The sequence below is a fragment of the Rhinolophus sinicus genome, chromosome 17 (genome assembly GCF_057876585.1).
Source record: "Rhinolophus sinicus isolate RSI-liver-muscle chromosome 17, RSI-T2T, whole genome shotgun sequence".
NCBI lineage: Eukaryota > Metazoa > Chordata > Mammalia > Chiroptera > Rhinolophidae > Rhinolophus > Rhinolophus sinicus.
Window position 1 is genome coordinate 146,402,794 of NC_142517.1, and position 12,318 is coordinate 146,415,111.

At 32.8% G+C, this 12,318-nt stretch overlaps 1 protein-coding gene across 6 annotated transcripts in view; it reads left to right on the top strand.

Annotated features, from left to right (window-relative positions):
* GALNT13 (polypeptide N-acetylgalactosaminyltransferase 13) overlaps positions 1 to 12,318 on the top strand; it is a 462,057-nt gene that overhangs the window by 116,790 nt on the left and 332,949 nt on the right. The window lies entirely within an intron of this gene.

Genomic DNA, 12,318 nt, shown 5'->3' on the forward strand with positions numbered 1-12,318 from the left:
AGAGAGAAAAAAATAAAAATAGAAGCAATAACACATAAACAAAAAAAAATTAACTGCAAGCAGAGGAGCAGAGGAACGCCAGATTGCACTTAGCCTTCTCTCACTGATAAAGACAAAGATTCAGTACACTTTTTCACTGTCATTGCATTTTTGTCATTAAATTCTTTTATGTGTTTCTTTATTATTCTGTCTAATAATTGTGGGGAAAGCATTGCAGGGCCATTGGTGAGATTATAATTGGCATTTTTAGACACATGGGTCTCGCACACCATCTCCATTTAGGTTTAATACCTGTGGTGTCATCTTGGGAAGACCTATCACTACTTATCCCCTTATAGACTTTTCCTAATACCTGACAAACTGCTCTTTTAGCCTTCCATGAAAAAGGTCTGGGCAGATTAAGCCCCATGTATCTTCTTAGGAATTGTCGTTGCCATATGTTTGGCAGAATTATGTCTCCCAGCACCTCAGAACATGGTATATTTTGAAGTAAGGTCTTCAGTGAGGTGATTAAGTTAACATGAGGTTGTTTAGGTGGGACCCTCATCCAACATGACTGGTGTCCTTACAAGAAGAGGCAGAGACACCAGAGGTATGCATGGAGAGAAAGGGCCATGTGAGGACACAGTGAGAAGGCAGCCATGTACAAGTCAAAAACACAAACTTGCCAGCATCCTGATGTTTAACGTCTAACCTCCAGGACTGTGAGAAATACATTTCTGTTACTTAAGCCTTAAGCCACCCAGTCTATACTATTTTGTTATGGCAGTCCTAGCAAACTAACATACCATACATTCCAGTTAGTAAGTTTGTAATTTCCCTGAGTGAATTTTTAGTGGCATGTAACTTATCTCTGCTGTACTGAAAATGTGAGACCTCCTGATGATTCGATGAGCCTTTCTCTTGCTCTAACATGCTTTTTACATTTGTAATATTATACAAAGCTAAGTGCTTTCTGTTTCCATTTTCCTGTTAGTGTGATGTGTTTCACTAGTTACATTTTTCATTTTTCTAGACATTTTGAGTACATTTGCTAAAGCTGAAATAAAAACGCAATAAATGAATAAATAATGATTTAGTGACATTTGCTGTGTGCTTGAAGTTTTATTGATCTTCAAAAATGAAATTTTCCAGGAGAGAATAGTACATCAGGGATTGCTATAGATATTATTAAATATGATGCTTTTAAAAAACATGTATCAGAAAGCAGGTTCTATGATAAACGTGAAGATAATATAATGATGTAGTAAAGAGTATATAATCTGAAGTTAGACGACTATGGTTGAAAATCGGGCTCAGCCTCTTAAAAGCTGGGTAACATTGAGGAAGATAATTCAAGTCTCATTTTTCTTATCCATAGATTAGGGATAATATAGTGGTGCCCAACTCTTAGGACTGTGATTAACACTGAGTAAGCTAATTAACCAAACAGCACTTGGTTTATGGGAAACACTCCTTACATCTGAGCTATTACTTTCCTGAAACCTATTGCTTGCTAGTCTGAAGGTAATTTTGGATTAATATTATTCTAATTGGAACCTTATTGTGATATGAATTTAAGGCAGGTTTTCTCGCCCATGGCTGTATTGACATTTGGGGCTGGATAATCCTTTGTCCTGAGGACTATCCTGTGCTTGCAGGATGTTTTGTACTACCATGGGCTCTATCTGCAAGACTTAGTTAGCTAATGCCATTGCCCCTAGTTATGACAATGAAGAATGCCCTCAGACATTGTCAAATATCCTCTGGGGGACACGATTGTCTTCAGTTAAGGATCACTGGAGCATATTTTATTGAGAAATGAAAAGTTGTTTGGGCAAATATTGTATCTATTGCCTACTTCTTAAGTGAGCTAACCTGGTGCTTGATTTAATGTTAGTGTTAGGATTTTGCAAGACAGTTTTTCTTTAAAAACATAATTAAAATAGGTCAGCTGGAATGCAACACATGGTTTCTTTTATTGTGTTGTAAGGCCAAGATATTTGGTATGTCTTTTTTCTAAAATACTAACGTATAACAATGGAAAACTACAATTAACTTAAAAATCAATCACATACATTTTCATGAAGACCTCTATTTGAATGAAACGTGATGCTACATCTTATCAGAGCTGACTTAAATGGATGGTAATTGTCAGTTACCATCCATTACTTATTTGCTGCTTCGCAGTTGGGGTGCATGATTACCAATAATACTGGTCCGTGTAATAGGACCAGTATATTTCATACTATATAGTATACCATATATATGTGTATATATATATATATATATATATATATATATGTTATTTTATACTATTGTGCCAGAAAGTGTATCTACATTTTAAGAAAGTAAAACTGTATTAAAATTGTAATACTCATTATACAGCAATAAAAAAAGATGAATACAAGTCACATTTGACTTCTGCAATTACAAGAGATGCTCAGAGTGGTTCCCATCAGCGTCCAGACATTTCTTGTTACAGTGAACTACTGCTTGAACAACGTTGACCAAAGTGTCCACTTGTATACATTTTTTTGGCACCCCTGATTTTATATATATTATATAATATATGTAATATAATTTATATACATAATTTATATATATATAAAGAAATTCGTTCCAAAATTTATATATATGTAAATTATATATATGTAATTTATATTATATATAATATAAGATATATATGTGTGTGTATATATATAAATTATATATATAAAATTGGGGTGCCAAAATTTATATATATATATATGTATATATATAATTTATATATATGTATAATTTATATATATATAATTTATTTATATATATATAATCCAAGTTTATATATATTATATATATTATATATATTATATATATTATATATTATATATATTATATATATTATATATATTATATATAATTCTGTAGTGTAAAAGTCAAGAGATGTGAGTACCAAATGGATCCAGGATTCAAGATTTACTAGATATAATGGGAGATAACTATCTTTCTTTGTTAAAAATTATAATTACAGTAACTTTAAGAGCCTAATGGAGTTTTTCATATATCTAGTAGTTACTATGCCAGATTTTCATGCTAAGAGTAGGTTTTAAATAGGCCTTTGTTGGCAAAGTAACAAGCTGGTAAAAATGGGTTGCCTCTTTAATTGCTTATTCCATCTGTAAGACAAGTTTTCTTTAGTTGCCTCTTTGAAGATGGTATCCTACAGTTTTTGTCATTCTGAGAATTAAAATTTTGTTTTGTTTTGTTTTGTTTTCATTTTGTTGGATACCTTTCCTCTTTGACCAATACTAGCAATTCTTTCCAAAATGAGAATACAGCTTTTTCAAATACATCTTTCTTCTTCAATTATATTAAATGTTTATTATTGATTTGGGTAATTTTTGTCAATGTGTTATTTTAGTATACCATCTAAAATTTGATGCAACATTTTTTCAGTTCTACTTCATTTCTCTTTTTTTTCTTTTTGTCTTAGAGTCATGTTGAAATCAAGAATAGAAAGAAACAAATGATTTTAAATGTAATAGTAACTGACATCTATAATTTTCTCATACATGACTGAAACTATTCATAATAGTAGGATGATGCAGATCTAATGACTAGTGGTGGGAAAAAGTGAGTCTGGGGATAGAAAAGGTTTAGGTAGAGCAGTAGGTGGCAGAAGTGGTATTTGATCCTAGTTCCTCCTGCTCCAGAGCCAGTGCTCTTAGGCTCCATCACAGTGTCTGCTGATAAACTCTTCTCACCTTTGTTGCGATGAAAATGAACTTGGGTTCCTTATTGTGATGTATGATTATAATTCTTCTTGGTGCTGTCTTCAAAAGACTGGTAAAGACAACCCAAACGTTTGGGAGAATGGTGAAGTACCACTCCCATCCTTTTTTTTTTTTTCCCTTTTAAATTTTACAAAGCCTTGTGGATCTCTTCTTCTGATGCTGAAATTCACAGCAGCCAATTTAGGAGGGAAATAATGTTGAAATATAAATTCACATTTTAACAGTTAAGTATCAGATATGATAGAGCGCTAGATTACTGCTTTGTTTTTGAGGTTTAATACTATTAAGATTTTATATATAGATATATATGATATATATCATATATATATCATATATATATAATACATATGTATACTATATATCATATAGATTTATAGTTTATGCAGTATATATAGTAGAGAGGAAAGTAAGCAGTTTTTCTTCCGGAGACCAAGCATAGTGAAATATTTTAATACTTATTATTTTTGTTATTGCCTTTCCTATGCTCATTATCGTCAAAATCAATTAATCTTCATTTCAGAAATACTATGTCCTTATATTATACATGCTAGGTAATGCCTGATTACATTATTGAAAAGTTTAAAAGAAATCACCTGTTGTTTGTTTCAGTTACCAAATCTGAGGATTTTATGTCTGTTTTACAGCACAGACACAATATTTGACCCCCGACCCTAAGGACATAGGACACTATAAACTCCGTAATAGAATGTCCTCTTGGAAACTCTGGGATCACTGTGTCAGACTGAGGGGTGCTCATAGAAGAGCCAGCAGTACTTCTAACTCTTAGTAACAGTATCTGTCCTATTATCTCATGAATCAGACATTATCTGAGTGGAAATCAGAAGATAATGCCAAGGAGACATCAAATGTGCAGAATGTTCTGTTCTCTAGAGTAAAACCTGTTAAATTTCACTCCTGTTTAAATCTCAATTACCGAAAGAAGCAGGAGGTGAAATATTATCTCAGTCTTTCTTGAAGTTGAAGCCTTTAACAATTAATTATTAATTAGGGTTTGAAGCAAGTTAAATAATCTATTTCTTTAGCTTTTTTCCTTTTAAGTAGAAAGGACACACTCATTGGTACAGGCATTATTAGATGGATGGATATCATTAAGGTGTATAGATACAAGATACTTTTCTTTCTAGATAATCATATCATAAATTCCACGCCAGCATATAAACTACATTTGCCCATATGTAAACCACATGATTCTCCTATTTAGCAAAACATTTGTTTCAGTGTAAGTCCTATCCTAAGTCTAAACTTCCAAAACTCTATTTAGAAATGAGTTTCATTTATAAAACACTACATATTTCTCAATGTTCACACTTTTTAGCTAAACCACAGTGAGGATGCAAGAGAAAATCATTTAAATATCTATTTTGACTGTTCTTCTTCCAGCTCACCTCCCCAAACCCAGCTTAACTGCTTGAAAAATCTTCAAAATAGTCATTGCCTCCTGAATAAAGTGCTAATGCCGAAGCCTCTAGACTGTAACCTCCATGAGGGCAGACACTTATGTGCCTGACTTGTGGCAAATATTGTCAGTGCTTGCTGCTGTACCTGCCTCAGGCATTCAGCAAATATTTGTGAAAAGAATGATGTCATAGCAAGGTCTTGCATTACCTGACCTCAGTCTGTATTCCCAAGGTTTTCCCTTGTAACATATCTCAACATGTTCTATATCTAACCCAATGAGCTTATTTTTCTTGTTCTCTGAACAAAACCCTACATACTCCATACTTCTCCTCCTCCTTAAAATGGATTGACCTCATAGCTCATTTTGAGAACCATCACTTCAAGTGCACTCTCTTTTTAGGATTTCTCTAATCTTCTCATTTAGATAATTTGTGTCTTCTGAAAATTCCCTCAGAATTATATTTTCATTTCTTTTACTAAACTTATTTATCTTTTGAATCACAGTTATTAAGGATGTCATTTCTCTTGAGGTGAGTGAGTGTGAAAGATTAGGAGAGAGTTACAAGTTCTCTTTCTTCAACGGTACCTAGCATAGGACCACACATAGGCTTGTGCTCAATAAATAATTGTTTAATGAATGGACTTCTATGTTCACACCGAACTGCAGAACTGATTATCTTTTAGTTGTCACTTTTCCCCTTAGCTATCTTAAAAGCTTCCTCTTGCTGATGTGATTGGTTAGGAGTTCAAAAGAATTTGGCTCTTGAATGTATCTGAAGAATAACTTTTCATTTGAGATACATAACAAGAAGGAATTGTTCCTCCCTTGAATTGGGAAGAAAATCTTGACTTATATGATAGGCTTCTGTACTGACTGGTGGAATAAACTGGTATCAGAATCAATGATTTAAAATAACTAGCATCATATGCAAAAACACCTTTTATAGTACACAGCAACAATGGGTGCTCAATAAATGCTTTTTTCCATTTTCTATTATTCTTTCCCTTTAATTTTCTCTTTGACTTTCCTATCTCTTCCTATCCTCCCATTTAAAATAATTTTCTTAAATAAGGTTTAAGTCCTTTTAACACTTCTATGACATAGAGTTTATATTATATCAATTTAGCCTTTTTCTTTTAGTGCTTTTGATATCCCATATGCAAAAACTGGAAAAAAAAATTTTTTGATAGATATTCAGCAAAGAAGATATATATCAATTGAACATATGAAAATACACTCAATCTTTAGTCATTGGGGAATGTGAATTAACACCATATACTTATTCAAATGGTTAACAACAACAACAACAAAATTGATAATAACCATGAGTGACTTGGACTCTCTTGAATCCACAAATTGCTAGTGGAAATGCAAAATGGTATAGTCACTTAGGAAAACTGTTTTGCTGTTTCTTATGCGGTAAACTTACAATTACCATATGACCCAGAATTCCATTGCTAGGTATTTGCCCAAGGGAGTGAAAACTTATGTTTACCCAAACACCTGTATGCAAACGCTTATAGCTATTCTGTTCACAATCATTGCAAACAACCCAAGTATCCTTCTGCTGATGACTGGATAAATTGTGCTACATTCATACAATGCAACACTTCTCAGCAGTTGAAATGAACTAACTACTAATAAATGCAACAACATGGATAAATCTCAAATCCATTATGCAGTGTGAGGAAAAACTGTACTCGAATAGCTAGAAACAGTATAATTCTTTTTAAATGACTTCTGGAAAAAGCATAATTATAGAGCCAAAAAAGCGGATTAATGGTTGCCAGGGGAAGGGGATAGAGGTGACATTTTCTACAGTAGGGCACCAGGAAATCTTGTGGGGTGGCAAAACTGTTTTATGTCTTAATTGTGGTGGTAGTTACACAGCTATGTGTGTTTTTCAGAACCGACAGAATGGTACTTCAAAAATGGTGAATTTGGGTTGAGGGAACTATTTTATATCTTGATTTTAGTGGTGGTTAGATGGCTGTAACTCACAACTGTACATCAAAAATAGTGAATTTTACTAAATATATTATTATGTTTTAATTTTTTTTAAAAGAATGAATTGTTTTCATATTCATTGTGAGAAAGATATCACTTCCGGTTGCCTTGGGATCAAAATAACAATTTCTCATAATCTTTGTGGCTTCCTTAGTGAAGAAATGGAGTCAAGTCTTGCTTGGCTTTTTCTTTATACTTACAGATTCAGGAAAAGAAATATTGTTCTTTCATATCCTCACAATCGAGTCTTTGTGGTTTTCTTAGGAAAGAAATGGAGTCAAGCCATGCATGACTTTTTTCTTTATACTCACAGATTCAGGCAGAGAAATATTGTTGTTTCACATCCTCGCAAACAAGTGCCTGTCAATAAATATGAAGAAGAAAGGAAGAGAAAGTTTTCTTTCTTTCTTTTTTTTTTACTTAAGAGAAAAGATCTCTTGTACTATCATGTTGTTTCATAAGCTGAATCACTTAGTGATATTGTTTTTATTTGAAGCCAAGAGAATTAAGCTATTGCAACAAACATTTCAAGAACATTTTACAACTAAGGGAAATTGAAGCGTGTCCGGAAGTATTAAATAATTTACTAGTGGTTGCATAGCTAGTTACTTGCCAGGTCAAGTCCTTTAACTTAGGAAGCTTAATGATTAAGAGCTCAGTCTTTTTTTTTTTTTTAATTTATTTTTTTTGTGGTGTGACATTAATTAGTAAAATTATATAGGTTTCAAGTGTGCAATTCTATAATACATCATCTGTATATTGCATTATGTGTTCACCACCCAGCGTCTGTTCTCCTTCCATCACTATGTATTTGACACCCTTTTCCCTCTTCTACCACCATCCCCTTCCTCTGGTAACCACTAAACTGTTCTCTGTGCCTATGAGTTTTTCTTTGTCTTGTTTGTTTGTTGCTTTCAGTTTATATCCCACATGTGAGTGGAGTCATATGGTTCTTGACTTTTTCTATCTGACTTATTTCGCTTAGCATGATAATCTCAAGATCCATCCATGTTGTCACAAATGGCAGTGTTTCATCTTTTCTTATGACTGAATAGTATTCCATTGTGCGTATACCACATCATCTTCATCCAATCATCTATCAAAAGACACTGGTTGTTTCCATGTCTTGGCCACCGTGAATGATGCTGCAGTGAACATATGGGTACATACAGTGTTTCTCCGAAAGTAAGACCCAGCTGGACAATCAGCTCTAATGTGTCTTTTGGAGCAAAAATTAATATAAGACCAAGTCTGTAATATAATATAATATAATAAATATAATATAATATAATATAATCATATCATATCATATCATATCATATCTTATATCATATCATATCATATATCATATGTAATATAATATAATACTGGGTTTTATATTAATTTTTGCTCCAAAAGATGCATTAGAGCTGATTGTCCAGCTAGGTCTTATTTTCGGGGAAACATGGTATATCTTTACGGATAAATATTTTCAGATTTTGGGGAATAGATACCCAGAAGAGGAATGGCTTGGTTATATGGTACTTCTACTCATAATTTTTTGAGGAACCTCCATACTGTTTTCCATAGTGGCAGTATCAATTTACATTTCTACCAGCAGTGCCCGAGGGTTCCTTTTTCTCCACAACCTCTCCAACACTTACTATTAGAATACTTGTTGAAAATAGCCAGGCTAACAGGTGTGAAGTGGTATCTCACAGTGGTTTTGATTTGAATTTTCCTATTAGCTAGTGAAATGAGCATCTTTTTATATATCTGCTGGCCATTTGTATGCCTTCTTGGGAGAAGTTTCTGTTCAAGCCCTCTCTCCATTTTTTTTTCAATTGGACTATTTGTTTTTTGTTGTTGTTCAGTTGTATGAGTTCTTTATATATTTTGGTTATTAACCCCTTGTCAGAGGTATTTTTTGCAATTATGTTCTCTTATTAGGTTGGTCGCCTCTTTGTTTTGTTGATGATTTCTTTTGCTGTGCAGAAGCTTTTTATTTTGATGTAGTGCCATTCATTTATTTTAGCTTTTACTTCCATTGCCTTTGAAATCAAATTCTTAAAATCCTTTCTGAATCCAAGGGCTCAGTCTTTTGAGTTTGCTGATTTCAGGTTCACATCTTTCTCACTTCCCCTAACCTATAGGAACTATATTCATGGGCAAAGAGCTTACTTTCCTTGTACCACATTTCTCAAACAGTTGTAATGATAGTTCTTATCCCATAGGATCATTATGAACTAATGCAGGTAAATACTTTTGTTTGGCATATAATAAGTACTCAATAAATTTAGTTTGTTTTTATTTAAAGAAGTTCTCTTTCTATAAGACTATCTTGCCTCCCTGGTTGAGACAGGTACCGTTTCTATATTGAGTTCTTTTTGCGTTAAGATATTTAGATCCTATGTCAAACAGTGGAGTAGCTATTTGTAAATATTAAAATATTTGTAAATGAATTTAGATAATTTGTGCCTTAGATTAAAAAAAAATAGAAAAGGGTGTACAGTTTGAATCTGGGCTGGTAAAGGATGAAAGGTCAGTGTTGAGATCCTTTTTCAAAGTAAATAGATTTTAATAGCTAAATGCCTTTTTGTTTTTGTTTTGGTGATTCCTTTTCTAAGAAAACTGAGAGTACATCTGTTCTACTGTGGTTTTGGTGATGACAAATACATTTAATGGAACAGATAGATTTTCCTGTTATTGTACGTACAAATAAACACCGAGTTCTTGATACTGCTCTTTCTTTTTTATCACTGTCCCTTAAATAATGCATGCTAGTAGTCAGCAGAACAACTTCTACGTAGGAGGGGAAAAAAATAAAAAAAACTAACAAGTTAATAGCAAAGTTATGGTAGAAAATTTTTTTTAATGGAAGTTTTATGAAGTGAAGACTATATCCATAATAAAATACCTAATTAGAAAGTATGAGCATACCTGAAAATGGTCTTAAATGTTCTGTATGATTTCAGTGGGCTGCATGATATGCTCGGTGTCTAATTATATTGGCAAAATATGTGTGACATAATTTTGTTAAAAATAATATAATTCTTAATGCTACCCCTTGCATATGTATTACAAATTACTCTCTTTAGGCAAAGATAGGTGTAGGTTTCATCAACGATCGAAGTTCTCTGGCTCATGAAATCCCATATAATTATTTCTCTACTCATATGATTTCCCTCATAAGTAGGAATTTTTGTAAAATATGTTTTATTTTGCTACTTTGCACAGCTATCACTTTTAAACAGCAGTTCTCCCTATGAGAAGGCAGAATAATAACTTTGATGTGTTTTTCCACAGTGGGGGGTCCTTCCTGTTGAGCCAATTTTTCCAGTATGCATGTAGCTTTCTTTTTTTATTGAACTCATAGAGTTCATTTGAATTACAATAGTATACATATTGAAGTAAGTACAGTGCCTTTTTTATGGGAGTATGATCAGCCTTTAATCATTTAGTATTTGTTACCTGACCACAGTGTTCACAGCGATTTAAACATATTCCCTCCTCTGCAACATGTGTAAATTTTGAGAGACAAAACATATTCGTAATTATTAGATTAAAACAGAGATACGCCTATAATTACAAGATTACATTCAGAGTCACATCTACGAATGGGAGTGACTAATTGAGGGAAGTATACTAGAGATTCAATTTCAGGGAAAAAAGCTCTGTGGAGAGGAGGAAGGACGCTCTTTGAAACAATACTCTGGGTAGAGTAAGGGATGCTTTTTTTTATACTTCACATTTATTGGGGTGACAATGATTAGTAAAATTACATAGGTTTCAAGTATACAATTCTGTAATACAGCATATGTATATTACCTTGTGTGTTCACCACCCAGAGTCAGTTCTCCTTCCATCACAATATATTTGATCCCTTTTACCCTCATCTACAATCCCTATTGCCCCTTACTCTCTGGTAATGACTAGACTATTTTCTGTGTCTACGAGGTTTTGTTTCTTCATGTGTTTGTCTTGCTTCTTTGTTGCTTTCAGTTTTATATCCCACATATCAGTGAAATCATATGGTTCTTGACTTTTCTGTCTGATTTATTATGCTTAGCATAATGATCTCAAGATCCATTTTTAAAAATAAAAGCTAACTACAGAATAAGCACAAAAGTAAGTAAACTATTGTCCATGTTCACAAACGTATTCTTGTTAAATTTCCAGTTTCAGACTCATTCTCATTAGGAATATTGCATTTTCAAGTAGGCACTTGTGAGCTAACCAGTAAAAGGCAATAAGGTATGATCTCATGGTCATTCTCCAACTTTAATACATAATGTAGCTGTCTTCTGGGTCAAGAATTGGCTATTCCCTCAGGAAAAGGAGATTAATTGAGATCTAAATTTTATTGTTAAATAAACCAATAAGACATTTAATCTTTGTAGTTATAATTTTGTGATAGGCTTTTCTTCATGCTAGAATTAGATCATCCCTAAAGATAAAAGCGTAGGTAAGAATGTGTTACGCTGATTTTGTCCTATTTCTTAGAGCTGTGCATCTTTTTACATTGCCAAGTTGAAAAGAAAGAAACACTGAGTTATATTTTTGGATAAAAGGTAATTGGAAAACATGTTGGCCAAAAGTCAATATAACTGTTGATTTTGACATTTCCCAAATACGCCTTCCAGTTTGTGAAAAGAAAATTCCGAAGTGGACAATACATTTTATTTGCCTATAATAATTTACATATTACTGGACAGCTAGGTTTTTCTTATTCATCATAGAAATAATGTAGAACCTTAAGTTTTTTAATCTGAGGCAAAATATTGATCAGCCTATCCTAGGATGTAGTTAATACAATAGCTGATCAATTTAACTGTCCTGATAGCTTCAGATTCATAGATCAAGTGCTTTTCATAGTACTTAAGAAACTCTTGAGTTTTTGATATTTAGACTTGAATTAGTATTCTGTCTTTCTTCTTACTATATTTAAAGTGATTGATAGTAAAGCCATCATTGAATAAATAGGGATTAGAAATCAAATCCATACTTGTTACTGATAATAACAGCTGCTCAAATTTTAGTTAATCTCTTAAAAGTTTTGCTTAAGGCACTGTGATCTAGGTTTCCTGTATTTGTTACAAACGCTAATAAATTTTTCATAGTGCCCTAAGTGTGACTAAGAGTTTCAAAACAATAGAA